This window comes from Quercus suber, unplaced genomic scaffold (assembly GCF_002906115.3).
Source record: "Quercus suber isolate HL8 unplaced genomic scaffold, Cork oak 2.0 scaffold_17, whole genome shotgun sequence".
Classification (NCBI taxonomy): Eukaryota; Viridiplantae; Streptophyta; class Magnoliopsida; order Fagales; family Fagaceae; genus Quercus; species Quercus suber.
In genome coordinates, this window is record NW_027069482.1 from 1268580 (window position 1) to 1282167 (window position 13588).

Genomic DNA, 13588 nt, shown 5'->3' on the forward strand with positions numbered 1-13588 from the left:
TATTAAAGCCATGCAAGTCTGTCCAAGAATCAAGTGAAGAAGTGCTAGATTTTAAAACTCGACAGCTAGTATCTATCGAGATTTAAAAAATTGTTTAAGCTTGATGCTCAACAGCTACTTGATGGATAGGGTATCTGTCGAGGTTTATGAAAATCAGTTTTTCAGATCTGATTTCACTCCAGTCCATGTATAGATGTTTAGGCTTTCTTTTCTCACAACCCTAAACATATATAAGGATTGTTTTAAGCGCCGTCACAGCTGATGCAACTCAATGTAAAGTTTTTTCACAAGCATATTGTGAACCAGAGACATATGCCCTAGTTCATCTTTCTATTCAAGAAGCTGCAGTGTTTGTACAATGTAAGGTTTTATAACCAAGAAATTTCGTGATCTTCATCTTGTTGATGAACTGAAGAACTTTGCAGCCAACAACTTTCTCAAGTTGGTGAGTAAGCTGCGTACTAGGATCGCGCATCGAATTGGTTAGTCACGTACTGAGAGCCGTGCATTGAAATGAGAGATTTGGTCTGTTTGGATACAACTTATTATTGCTAAAAGTTGCTAAAAACTGATTGTTGCTAAAAACTGATTGTTGCTAAAAACACTGTAGCAAAATAATTTTTAAATGTATGAATAGTACCGCGAGACCCATTTTTAATATTTTTTTAATAGATAAACAGTACATGAACAGTGCGTGAACAGTGCACGCACTGTCATAAATAGTATTTTTTGTCCCACAAAGTCAGCAAAAGCGGGCCAAAAAAAAAGAGAAAACGTGCCGCAACTATATGCTCTATCCAAACCCTCACATTGTCACTACAAAACAAGTCCAATTGGGTATTGAGGTAAGGGTTCAACTGAAAGTTGGTATAAGGTACTAGGATTCCTTTACTTGTAACCGTTTGTTGTGATAATAATGAATTCTTGGGAGTGGTGACTTTAAAATCACCCGGTAGGGTTTTTGTCGTGTAGATTTTCCCTATTTATAAACAAATCACCGTGTCAATTTATTTTTTGCTGCATTCTTAACTTAATTGGTGATTATTTTGTGCTATCATGCTTATTGCATGCTAATTAAATTAATTAATTAACTTGGCTAATTAATTGGTTAATTCATTACAAGGGGTCAATACATTCTTGGCCTATCACATCTCATACCCTACTATAAATACCATTATACCCACAAAATGTAGAGAGTTTTTAGAGAGAATTTTGAGAGATAAATCCTAAAGAACAGCAAGATTGATTCATCCATAATCTTATACTTTTGATTCTCTAAATTCCTCTACTCTCACACTCTCCATTGTCATACCCATGAAAGGATCTTAAGTCAAATCCTTACCTCACCAAATTCATAGCAGTGAGAAGGTTCTTGGTGTTTGGGAAGCAATTCGAGAAAGAAATCAATTCAAATTGGTTGATGAAATGAGTTTATTGTGGGATTCGGTAAGTTAGAGAAGACAAAGTTAGGTGTAACCTTGTTAGAGGAAGAAACTTAGAAAGCTTAGGTGCATCAGTTAGATTAGGCTTGGAGGGTCTATTGCTGTTCATGTATCCCAACTAATTTTCTAGTGGATCATTTTACCACTTGGAGGGCAGTGGAGAGGTTTTTCGCCAAGTTCTTTGGTTTCCTTTTCGATAACATGTGCCGGTGTTATCTTGTGTTTGCTTCTCTCTATTCCTTACTTTTTGCTTTTACTTACCACTGAGTTATGATTAAAATATGGCTTAGAGTAGTTTGCATATTTAGGTGTTGCTTATATTTCATATTTAGCACATACATTGTTTGAATATAAGCTTGCTTTGGAAATTTTTAATTAGGGGTCTAAACATTCACAAGTGTTTTACACACTCAGTGAGCTTTCAAGTCTGAAGCTTGATCTCTTAAATCAGTGAAAGAAAACATGAAACTGAAACAAGTCAGTATCATAAATTTTACGAAAAAAGTCCATAGAAAAGAAGAGCAAGACAGATGTCGAGATTACAAATGATTCACTCAAAAGGGAAAAGCTTATTGATGAAACCATAAAGCCAAGTGGAGGTAACAATGGAGCAATCATTACAAGATTAAGCAAATGCCATAGTTATTGAAGAAGATAAGCCAATCATGAAGCAAATGGAAACAACTACTTCTACAGAAGCACCTGATGATAATGCACAAGGTCTAATGCCAACTCATCACACATTACTAAAGGCCTCAACAAATGTGGAAAAGAAACAAAATATTCCAAGCTTAATAGGACCAGCAATATACATATTTGGTTCAAGAGAAGGTGAAGAGTGTAGAACCACCAAAAGAAGCACTGACTTTTCCTGCTCTCAAAGAACATTTGCTCCTCCAGTTAATCAAGCTACCAGTCACTCATGTTCCTCCTACAGAAAAAGTGATTGACAAAGACTTCACACAACAAATGGAAAGGGACATGCTACAAGCTGTTTGAGCCAGTAGCATCTCGATTAGGTTCAACTCCTAAAGAAAGCTCACCCTTGACATAATTACTCTCCAAATTCTATTTTTAAGTCTCTAACATTAGTGTTTGTAATATTAGAGTAGCTTTATATTCATCACAGCCTTTAACTTAGATGCCTTCAATAACTTATTGAAAATAGCAAATAGTCTTTTCAGTGAATCTTTTGGAGCTTCATCCTTCATATCTTGAGGCAACCTCGAGTCTTCCTGACACTACATATTTGTAGACTTTAACAACATTGAAGCAGATGCTCTTAACAGACATTCATTAGAAGCTACATGATACAAAATTTTGGAGCATGTTTATGAAGTTGCTTAAACTCCTATAGCTCTAGGAGCATGATAGGTCACATTACATTATAGCATACATTTGAAATACAAGTCTCACACGAAGATTATTTCATGATAGACTATAACTACATTAGTTATCAATTGACTAAAATCAGGGTAGTTTTATATTCAACTGGCCTAAAATCATAATTAACTATCAATTGACAAAAATCAGAATCTAACTACAACAAAAACTAAAGATGACTCATTCTATTTTTTCCAACTCCTATAAATACAAAATTATTTCTCCTTTCCAGTGCTAAGACCCACTGTAAACATGAGTCAAGTATGGCTCTACTTGGGAACTATAGCTCGGTTTCAGTCCGAAGCTCTGAAGCTCAACAAATTCCTCGAGTCATCTGCCATAACTGTGAACGAGAAAAAGACAGTTAGACAAAGACACAAATAGAGAGAGAGAGAGAGAGAGAGATTCATGTATCACTTTACTTACAGAATAGAATTAGTGGCCATAAATTTTCTGGGAGCAAATTTAGTTGCCCTTGATGGAGTAGGAGAATTCCCAACTAAACCATCAAACAATTCATCCAACTTGGGAATTTCAATGAAAGATTTCATCAACCATTAAGGAGCATCTGCATATTGTAGGCAGAATAGTTTTAGCCTTTCCATTGTTTGTAATTGAAAATTTTAGGTAATAAAAATAATCAAGAAATACAACTTATCAAAATTGAAAATCAAATTCTCAACTGTGGCATAACAATTTCAATTGTATTCCTCCTTTCAACAGCAATCTTCACTAGTGGTACTTAGTTCTCATCGTATTACTTCCAATTCTAAATGGACATTTTAGATTTTAATTCCAACTTCCAAGGTTGTTTCTTTATTGAAATCAATTGGCATCTTAAGTCAAAGACATCAGTGCTTTAGAATGACTTCACTAGCAAAATAAGACAATTTTGGCAAGTAATAAATAAGCAAATTTCCATTGCATAACTTGCAAATAGAAAATTCAAGAGTATGAAACACTCAGGGTCCAAAAGCCCAGGGGGCAGAGAGAGAGAGAGAAACTTGCAAAATTATATTGCAATTCTTCACATAAAGGGGCTAACTCCCAGCAAAATTATATTGCAATTGAATTAAAAAAGAAAAGAAAAAAGTGTGTAATATCTGAGTCTAGGTAAAAGGAATTTTAGTCATACATGATGCAATTTGCATGGCCGTCAACATATTTATAGTGAAATATAAAGAAAAAAATCAACCAATATTGTGGTAGAGCTTTTCTTTATTTAACTACAGGAAATGGATGTTATACCTGAAAATGAAGCGAATATATCTTAGAAATTTATGGTACACCGTAGGATAGTATAAAGTAGCATCATCTTGACATTTGAAACTCTGATTGAGAAGAGTTCAACCAAGGCGAAAAGTTAGCCAAACATGCAGTGGATCAAAAAGCTACAAACATCCATTTAAGACATTATATTGGACAAGAAGGTCTAAGACAGTTAACAACACAAAATCCTTGTATGTATGCTTAACTATATTGACATTTGGCAGGTCATCTAGGACTATCCATGAAAAATATTACAAACTTAGAAGAAGAAAGGGAAAATCAAGAATGGAGGAAGTTTTTTTGAAAACAAAACTCCAAAAAACAAGTCATGTAGTTCAAAGAAAAAAAAAATTCAAGGTCTATAAAACTCACTTCCTTCTCTAAATCATTACCATCAGAAGAAAAAAAAAATCCTGCTAATTTCAAGATAATTGAGTCTGCCTCATTTTAAAAGCCCAGATGACCTTTGCTGAAAATGAAAAGGTGAAATCAGAAATAACACAAACTCTACAAGTATGGGCTTCAAAGAAGCACTATCCGCATTTTATCACACAACATGTTTAGTCCTTATGACGAGGATTTGGAGCAGCTTTGATGGAATGTAAAGCAAGTCTAGGAAGTACTATATGTGTGTATGTGTGTGTGTCGGACTACATGGAACAAACAAGAACGCCACTAATTGCTTCCTGCATCTGCCATGTCACTCCATCTTTCTTAGTACGGTCTATAATGATAATGACTAATGAATTTCACTTTTCCTGCTTGCATATCTTTCGAAATAAGTTAATTGGATTACTTCTGATTTCCTAAATAGTTTGCTTGAAGTTTATTTGATTATGGTTGATTCAATTACTGTGTTGAGTTTAATTATAGTAATTTTCTAAAATCTATGGCCTATCTTACTAATTTCACTTTAAGTATTTGATTTGTACAAAATATTGATGTGTGTTTCTTAATTGTATTACATTGAAAATTCACCTTGTTATTGGAATACCTAGTACAGAAGTAGGTAAAAAATGGTATGAGTAAAATATTAATGATTTTATTCCAACAAAAACAATGCGTGTGTCTTTTACCATCTTGTACATAAAACCAATGTGGAGAAGAGGTCACTTATGGAATTTCCAATTTTTATTTTTTATTATTTCTCCCTTTTTTTTCTTTTCCTTTTTGTTATTTTGTTCATGTTGTAACCAATGGTTGGTTTAAAATATCAAGCATTTATCATGTTAATTTTGCATGTTAATATTGCCTTGTTAATAGTATTCATACATATTATTTAATCATTTTAGACAATTTCGTGTTAGTTTGTGAACTGTACTATTTTTATGAGTGTCTTTTTTATTTGTACTATTCATAAATGATTGCTCCATAAATGCCATTTAAAAATTTCTTATCATGTTTGCCAGGCTATGGTAGCATAAGTTTAGCCCTAGTTTCAACTTGGAAGAATTTCCATACAAGGAGTCAATTATTATAGTTTCTTGTCAAGATTTACTATTGCAATTATGCAAGCATTGTCCACTGTGATACAAAGTCTTCAAGCTTCAGAAAATAATTTCTCTGGTTCCACAATTCTTAACCTCTTACTGCGCCAGGTAAAACCTTATATCCAAGTAACTCAAGCTTTTTGTTTAAATAAATAAATTTATCTCTAGATGGCTATTCTCCTTGATGGTTAAACTTTCTAACTTGCATAACATTAATTATCTCTCCCTAAAAATTTTGTTCACCAAGTGTTGACCATTAACACAACATGGAAGCAGTATATTAGTTCTCTTATTTCTTATCATTGCTTTTCCTAAATCTACGCTAAGATCATGACTTATGGCGGTAATGTATTGAGGTCATTGATTGGAAACAACAAAATGTGCAAGGAATGCATATATTAGATATTAGAGAGTTGTCATTAGGTGTTAGCATCAATAAGTTCATCCAAGATTATGCCTTTGACAGCCACTCAACTCCAAACATTAACTTAATTGATCTCACTCTCACATACACACATGCCCTATCTGTTTGACGTAGGTACCTTGTTAGTATTATGGTGTGAACTCTTCTTATAAATTGATGGTCAATTACTCAATCCTAAGCCAAAAATTTGTAGAAAAGCTTTTCTTTCCAACCACGAGAATATAATTTTCTTTCTTGATAAATGCCATAAAGGTGGAATTGCCATGGGCCAAACTACCATTGCCCTTGAGATACATCACTTGTCTGTAATAAATAATTATATTAGCAACTTGAATAACCATATATTATTTGAGATGGAGAAAATTTAATATTTAGAATAAGAAAAAATACCAATTGACATTTTTTGANGTCTATGATACTTTTCTAGGTTGGCTGGTCATTCAAGACAGGCTAGCCAAAAATTAAGTTACTGGGTTTCCTAAATGCCTTTGGGTGTGATCTATGGAAGAATATAATTCTACTTGATTGGTTGAAGAGTTTCTTTATATACAAACCAGAGGTATTTATATGTAATTTTATTTCTATTAATAATATTTGAATTAATAAGGATGGCAGCACCACAACTTCATCACTATTGGGATAACAACTATGGTTGCCTAAAATCGATCTTTCTGTCCTTTAGGACTCTTTTGAATGTATCTTATGTTGATATACTTCGTACTTATGCAATTGGTACAACTGTAAGTCTTTGTTCTATGATATGTGACGTGCTTATTTTTTGAGACATTAGAGCATCCACAGCAGTGGAGTTATTTTTTAGCTATTTGGCACCACAAAAGTTAATTTATTTATTTTACCTACACATTTTACAAAACATCCTACAGCAGTAAATTTATTTTACCTTTCAACACAATAAAAATAATATAATCATCGCAATAAAATATTCATCATATACAGTGTGGAGATCACACACACTATGCTGCACCTTGCTTGTGAGCTCATGCTTATAAGCTGCGGGTGGGAGGCGTCTCTCCTTGATGTGGGATTGAGCAAATCCGTCGGGTGACATTGCCTCCTCGGCCCATTCCCAAAGGAACAATACCTTCTAAGGGAGAGATTCGTTCCTCCACATACAGCATCATCATCTTTATTGTTTTCTCTCTCTTCTTCTTCGTCTCTCTCTTCTTTGATATAGAGCAAGCAAACCACCACACCACAACAACAATCACACCACGGCAATCACACCATAGCACACCACGACAACAATCACACCACAGTAATCACACCAACACACCACAGCAATCCACAGATCAACAACCCACCATAACTGACCCACATGCCACAATCCAACGATCAAAAATGAGAAGGAAAAACAGAAGAAAGAAGAGAAGCCGGAGAGAGAGAGAGAGAGAGAGAGAGAGAGAGAGAGAGAGAGAGAGAGAGAGAGAGAATTAAAGAGAGAGAAGAGAGAGAAATTATAATATATATATATATATATATATTTTAGCTTCTTGCTATAGTGCACATCCTTTTGGAGAAACTAAAATAGCTATATAGCTATTTAGCTTTACTGCTGCAAATGCTCTTAGAATGAATCTCTATACCTAAAAAGAAAATGTTTTTATTATTATTAGCAACTGTGAACATATTTCTATCCTTTGGAAGAATATAGTTGTATCTTGGATATCTTATGGATCCACCAACTTATTAAATTCTTTGGAGGTAATTTGATGCCATGGACACCCATTTCATCTCTTTCCTGCTTGCATATCTTTCGAAATAAGTTAATTGGATTACTTCTGATTTCCTAAATAGTTTGCTTGAAGTTTAATTTGATTATGGTTGATTCAATTACTGTGTTGAGTTTAATTATAGTAATTTTCTAATAATCTATGGCCTATCTTACTAATTTCACTTTAAGTATTTGATTTGTACAAAATATTGATGTGTGATTTCTTAATTGTATTACATTGAAAATTCACCTTGTTATTGGAATACCTAGTACAGAAGTAGGTAAAAAATGGTATGAGTAAAATATTAATGATTTTATTCCAACAAAAACAATGCGTGTGTCTTTTACCATCTTGTACATAAAACAATGTGGAGAAGAGGTCACTTATGGAATTTCCAATTTTATTTTTTATTATTTCTCCTTTTTTTTCTTTCCCTTTTTGTTATTTTGTTCATGTTGTAACCAATGGTTGGTTTAAAATATCAAGCATTTATCATGTTAATTTTGCATGTTAATATTGCCTTGTTAATAGTATTCATACATATTATTTAATCATTTTAGACAATTTCGTGTTAGTTTGTGAACTGTACTATTTTTTATGAGTGTCTTTTTTATTTGTACTATTCATAAATGATTGCTCCATAAATGCCATTTAAAAATTTCTTATCATGTTTGCCAGGCTATGGTAGCATAAGTTTAGCCCTAGTTTCAACTTGGAAGAATTTCCATACAAGGAGTCAATTATTATAGTTTCTTGTCAAGATTTACTATTGCAATTATGCAAGCATTGTCCACTGTGATACAAAAGTCTTCAAGCTTCAGAAAATAATTTCTCTGGTTCCACAATTCTTAACCTCTTACTGCGCCAGGTAAAACCTTATATCCAAGTAACTCAAGCTTTTTGTTTAAATAAATAAATTTATCTCTAGATGGCTATTCTCCTTGATGGTTAAACTTTCTAACTTGCATAACATTAATTATCTCTCCCTAAAAATTTTGTTCACCAAGTGTTGACCATTAACACAACATGGAAGCAGTATATTAGTTCTCTTATTTCTTATCATTGCTTTTCCTAAATCTACGCTAAGATCATGACTTATGGCGGTAATGTATTGAGGTCATTGATTGGAAACAACAAAATGTGCAAGGAATGCATATATTAGCATATTAGAGAGTTGTCATTAGGTGTTAGCATCAATAAGTTCATCCAAGATTATGCCTTTGACAGCCACTCAACTCCAAACATTAACTTAATTGATCTCACTCTCACATACACACATGCCCTATCTGTTTGACGTAGGTACCTTGTTAGTATTATGGTGTGAACTCTTCTTATAAATTGATGGTCAATTACTCAATCCTAAGCCAAAAATTTGTAGAAAAGCTTTTCTTTCCAACCACGAGAATATAATTTTCTTTCTTGATAAATGCCATAAAGGTGGAATTGCCATGGGCCAAACTACCATTGCCCTTGAGATACATCACTTGTCTGTAATAAATAATTTATTACAGCCAACCTAGAAAAGTATCATAGACTTGAAAGGTTCAAAGCAAACCCCAACTCATTGTAACAGCACAAATTGTTTGCTAGACATTTCCCTATTATTTACTTTAAACACCAATAAATACTTAGGCAATCTAGAACATTGTAGAGTTGAAAGGTTAACCAATAAGAAGGATGGTTTATACACTTCTCACCATTTCAAACCTTGGTTAGAAACCAGGAAGTGCAATGAAGATTATACACATCTTGAGTTTGTACTTTTGTTTCTCTGAGCTCAAAATTACCATCTTGTCTTTACATTCACACATGTTAGGGGACTCATATTATTCTTCCTTTCATCTTTACTTTTATTTTATTTTTTTCCAACTAAATTGTTATTTAATAAATTGTATCCTTTTAATTTAACCAACTGGAAGATATAATAGGAAAGAAGTAGCATTCAAAGCAGGGCCAAACTTGGTTGTTTAAACATGATAATTCAACGTCAAAAGCGAAGCGACATTGAATATTCACATGACTTACAATGCATAGAAACTAGCTGGAGTGCCCAACTGTAGTAGCAAAGGTCTGATTAACTAAGCCACTCTTGAACTAAGACCTACTCTTATTAATGAGAAAGCCCTCATACAAAGGAAAATAAACTTAGGCTAAAAATGAAAATACGGCATACAACATGCTATTGCTTCCCCCATATGATACAAGTCATTCTATGATGTCCTTAGTCCTAACATAATCACTTCTCTATATAGTTTCTCTTTCTGATTGCTCCTGTTTTGTAAATTTCAAAACACTTGGTGAGAAATCCAAGTAGTTGATAATGAAACCATTCAATTATTATTATCTTCTGACATTGATTATTATTTTGTTAAGTGGACATTTTCATAGGGAGGTTTTTGTTATTGTTTGTTATTGTCAAGGAAGTTAATAAGTTATTTCCTTTTTCAAGGCAAATAAGCTGCACTTTTGAGAGTATTTAGGGTACCATGGAAAAGAAAGATCATTGCTAAGGGCCTGAAAACAACTTTTTGTTGCTCTTTGGGGCCATGTTTAACTTTGCCTTGAGGTGAAAAATGGGACTACATCACACAAAAATACAATCCCTCTTCAGAATGTACAGCAATCTAGAGATAACAGTATACAGTAATAAAGATTTCCATCCATGAGAAGTGAAAGCATACAAGCATAAACAAATTCTTTTCATATTTATTTGTATGTGAGTTTTTGTTGTTATATTATTGCAATTTTAATGTGGAAATTGTTATATGAACCTATGAAATATCCATCAAGTTACTATTAACCTTGATTTATTTGTTCATATATACTCTAAAGATAACATATATAATATTATATCATGTCAGTATGAAATTAATTGACATTTTTTGATTTATTAGTACTTAATAAAGAAAACAAATATGTATAATATATTAAAATAAAATTGCCAAACTATTTTGTGTATAACATGGGTTAGCGACTAGTTCAAATAAAAACCTATCATCGTTGATTGAACTCTCTCAAAATAAATAAATAAATAAATAAACTAATGAAAGCAATATTCAGCATATAAATGGAATTAAAAGTTTATCCCAACGGCAACTCCAAGCAAAAGGGAGAAATGAAAGACGACTAGGCTAGCAACGATCTCTCTCTCTCTCTCTCTCCACTTAAAATATTCAATTATTTTTTACCATCTACTCAATTACGCTGCACCTGCAGTGCACAAACGTCTTAAGTTAACCAATTGACTTACACTTCATGCCTAGCATCGAAACGACATTATTTTGATTGAGAAAACCCAAACGTTTTCTTTTTTGAACTAACTAGCAATTATCTGTTTAGAAATCAAGAATATCCACCAACTACACCCACAAAGGCCATACACAATAAAGGAAGTCTAACGACACAAAAAAAAAAAAATATATATATATATATATATATCAAGAACACAATAAAGGAAGTCTAACGACACAAAAAAAAAATATATATATATATATATATATATATCAAGGCATTTTTACAACATTCTTGTTTTTTGTTGTAGTGAATTTTCATATAATATTTTATTTAACTTTAGTTTGATATATGATATATTAATACCTCAAATGTAGTGACATATTGTTTTGATAGTAGAACAATTTTACCACGATAATGGCAACATGAGCACAACAACAACAATAAAAGGTTAACACTTGACAACTACGAGACAAAATTGGAAAATAAAAAATAAAAAATTAAAAAAAACACACAAAAACAAAAAATGTGATGGAGGAAGAACATGTAATTTATTTGATACGGCTACTGATTCTTCTGAGATCTACAGCCTGTGGGCCCTTTTACTCTCCTCTAAAAATAGTTTGTTAGGCTGAACGATTACTCAACTTATCATCTATGATCTATGATTTGTAGATTTCTATCCTTCAAATTTATCCATTGCTCTGTATGCCGTATTTTCATTATCATCTATGACTATGATTAAGATTTATTATCTATCAATTCCAACTGTGCTAGAGAGGTAACATCAATAAAAATAGAGCAGAGAAGAAAATCAAATGGGCAAATGAAACAACAGAACTAAAGAAGGAGACAAACCTTGTCATAAAGTGCAAAAGAATTGAACACTCAAACAGAACTGACAAAGGAGAGAATAGTTTCAAGGCTGTGCTCAGATGGAGGCATATTTCTATCAAATTCAATCAATATGTTCTACTCTTCTTCAATGGTGAAGTCAGATTGGAGTCAGAATCATTGTGAACAAAGTAAGTCCCATTGAAGATGAACCCATATCAAACCCCTCATAACAAACATAGTAACTCCGTCTCCATTATATGCTTGATTAAACTCTTTACTTCTTCATACAGTCAGAAACTTATAGTCATATGCCCTGGTGTATCCTGTTAGTAATCAATACTTCATCAGCTGGGTCTTTTTTTTTTTTCCTCAAGCACTTAATCAATTTTTATGAGATGCTATAAACTTAAATAAATGATATGATTAAATGCACTTAGAGGATCGCATAAAATTCATGGAAAAGAACTTGGGTACACTTCAACAAGCTACAAAAAATTCGGCTGTTACAAAGGCCAAGTAATACAACAAAGCTTAGTTAGTTGAAGGATATCACACAGCACTCGGCTTGGTTTGTCTCATTCAATTTTTCAATCTCACAATCAAATAATCAATAAAAAAGTAAACATTCCATTTCATAGTAAAAGCTATAAAATAGCATGCCCAAGTGAGAAATAAAAAGGTCCAACCAAAACAATATAACAAAGAATTCTAATAAGATCAATTGTTGCTGCACTAGACTAGAGATCTCAGTAATTACAAATTCATACATGAAATGCTAAATGCATAAATGGATCAACCTAGAATTCAATACCATCCTTCTTTCTAGTTTCCACAATCTCTTTTAATTAAGATGTATTTTCCTTCAATTTCAACCGTACTGGAGAGGATATCATCAATAAAAAATAAAGGAGAGAAGATATAATTAAGGGTAAATGCTACACTGCAACTAAAGAAGGAGACAAACCTTGGCATATATATATCTCCCGAATTCAATCAATATTTTCTCCTCTTCTTTAATGGTAGATTCAGATCGGAGTCAGAATCATTGTCAACAAGGGTAATGGCCATTGAAGAGGAAATACTAGATTTTTGAGGACAACAGGTACATTCTACTTTGACCCCCCACCTTCTAAACTCTAAGGTAGGAACAGGTGGAATTAATCCATATGTAACCTCAACATGATTGTAATCAGATGGATTTGATTCATTCAACAGCTTCTGCAATTTGAGATGTGATCTAGAAGATATCCATAATATATTAGAAGCATCACGATATGGGGTAATAAAATTAATCAAAACTTTTTCAAAACCATTAATGGAGAGGTAAACATTTAAAACAGCTGGCGATGGATGCGGCACCAGTCCTAAAGCGAAATAGAAGGCAAAAACATTTGGAAATTTGCGACCAACACGGAATGATACGGAATTTCCAACACTTTGATGCTTGCAATTCAACCACCTTGGAATCTCTGTACCTGGTACCATAAAACTACGCTCATCCCCCCAATGAAAAAGGAACAAATCTCTACTTAATATGTCGCTTCTTTCTCCTTCACTTAAAATTTCTCCAATCTGCATATAATTAGCAAATTCAACCAATTAAATTAAGAAAGAAAGTTTTAAAAAAAAAAAATTGTTTTATTTTTTATTTTTTATTATAACTTGAAAAAGAGAGACCTGATTCAATAATCTGCTTGCATCTAATGACGTACAGCCCCTTGCATCTACACGTTTTATAAATTGTGGAAGCCTCAAAATTTGTCGTAGTTGCTTGCAACT

The 13588-nt window shown here is 32.8% G+C and overlaps 1 long non-coding RNA gene across 1 annotated transcript; it reads right to left on the reverse strand.

Moving 5' to 3' along the window:
• Positions 1-2716: 2716 nt before the first annotated feature.
• Positions 2717-13576, reverse strand: LOC112004338 (uncharacterized). The gene is made up of 5 exons (XR_010623722.1): positions 13487-13576; positions 12774-13381; positions 11831-12132; positions 3252-3393; positions 2717-3168 (listed from the first exon to the last, which is right to left on the reverse strand). It is a non-coding gene; the product is annotated as an uncharacterized LOC112004338 (long non-coding RNA).
• Between the last annotated feature and the right edge of the window lie 12 nt (positions 13577-13588).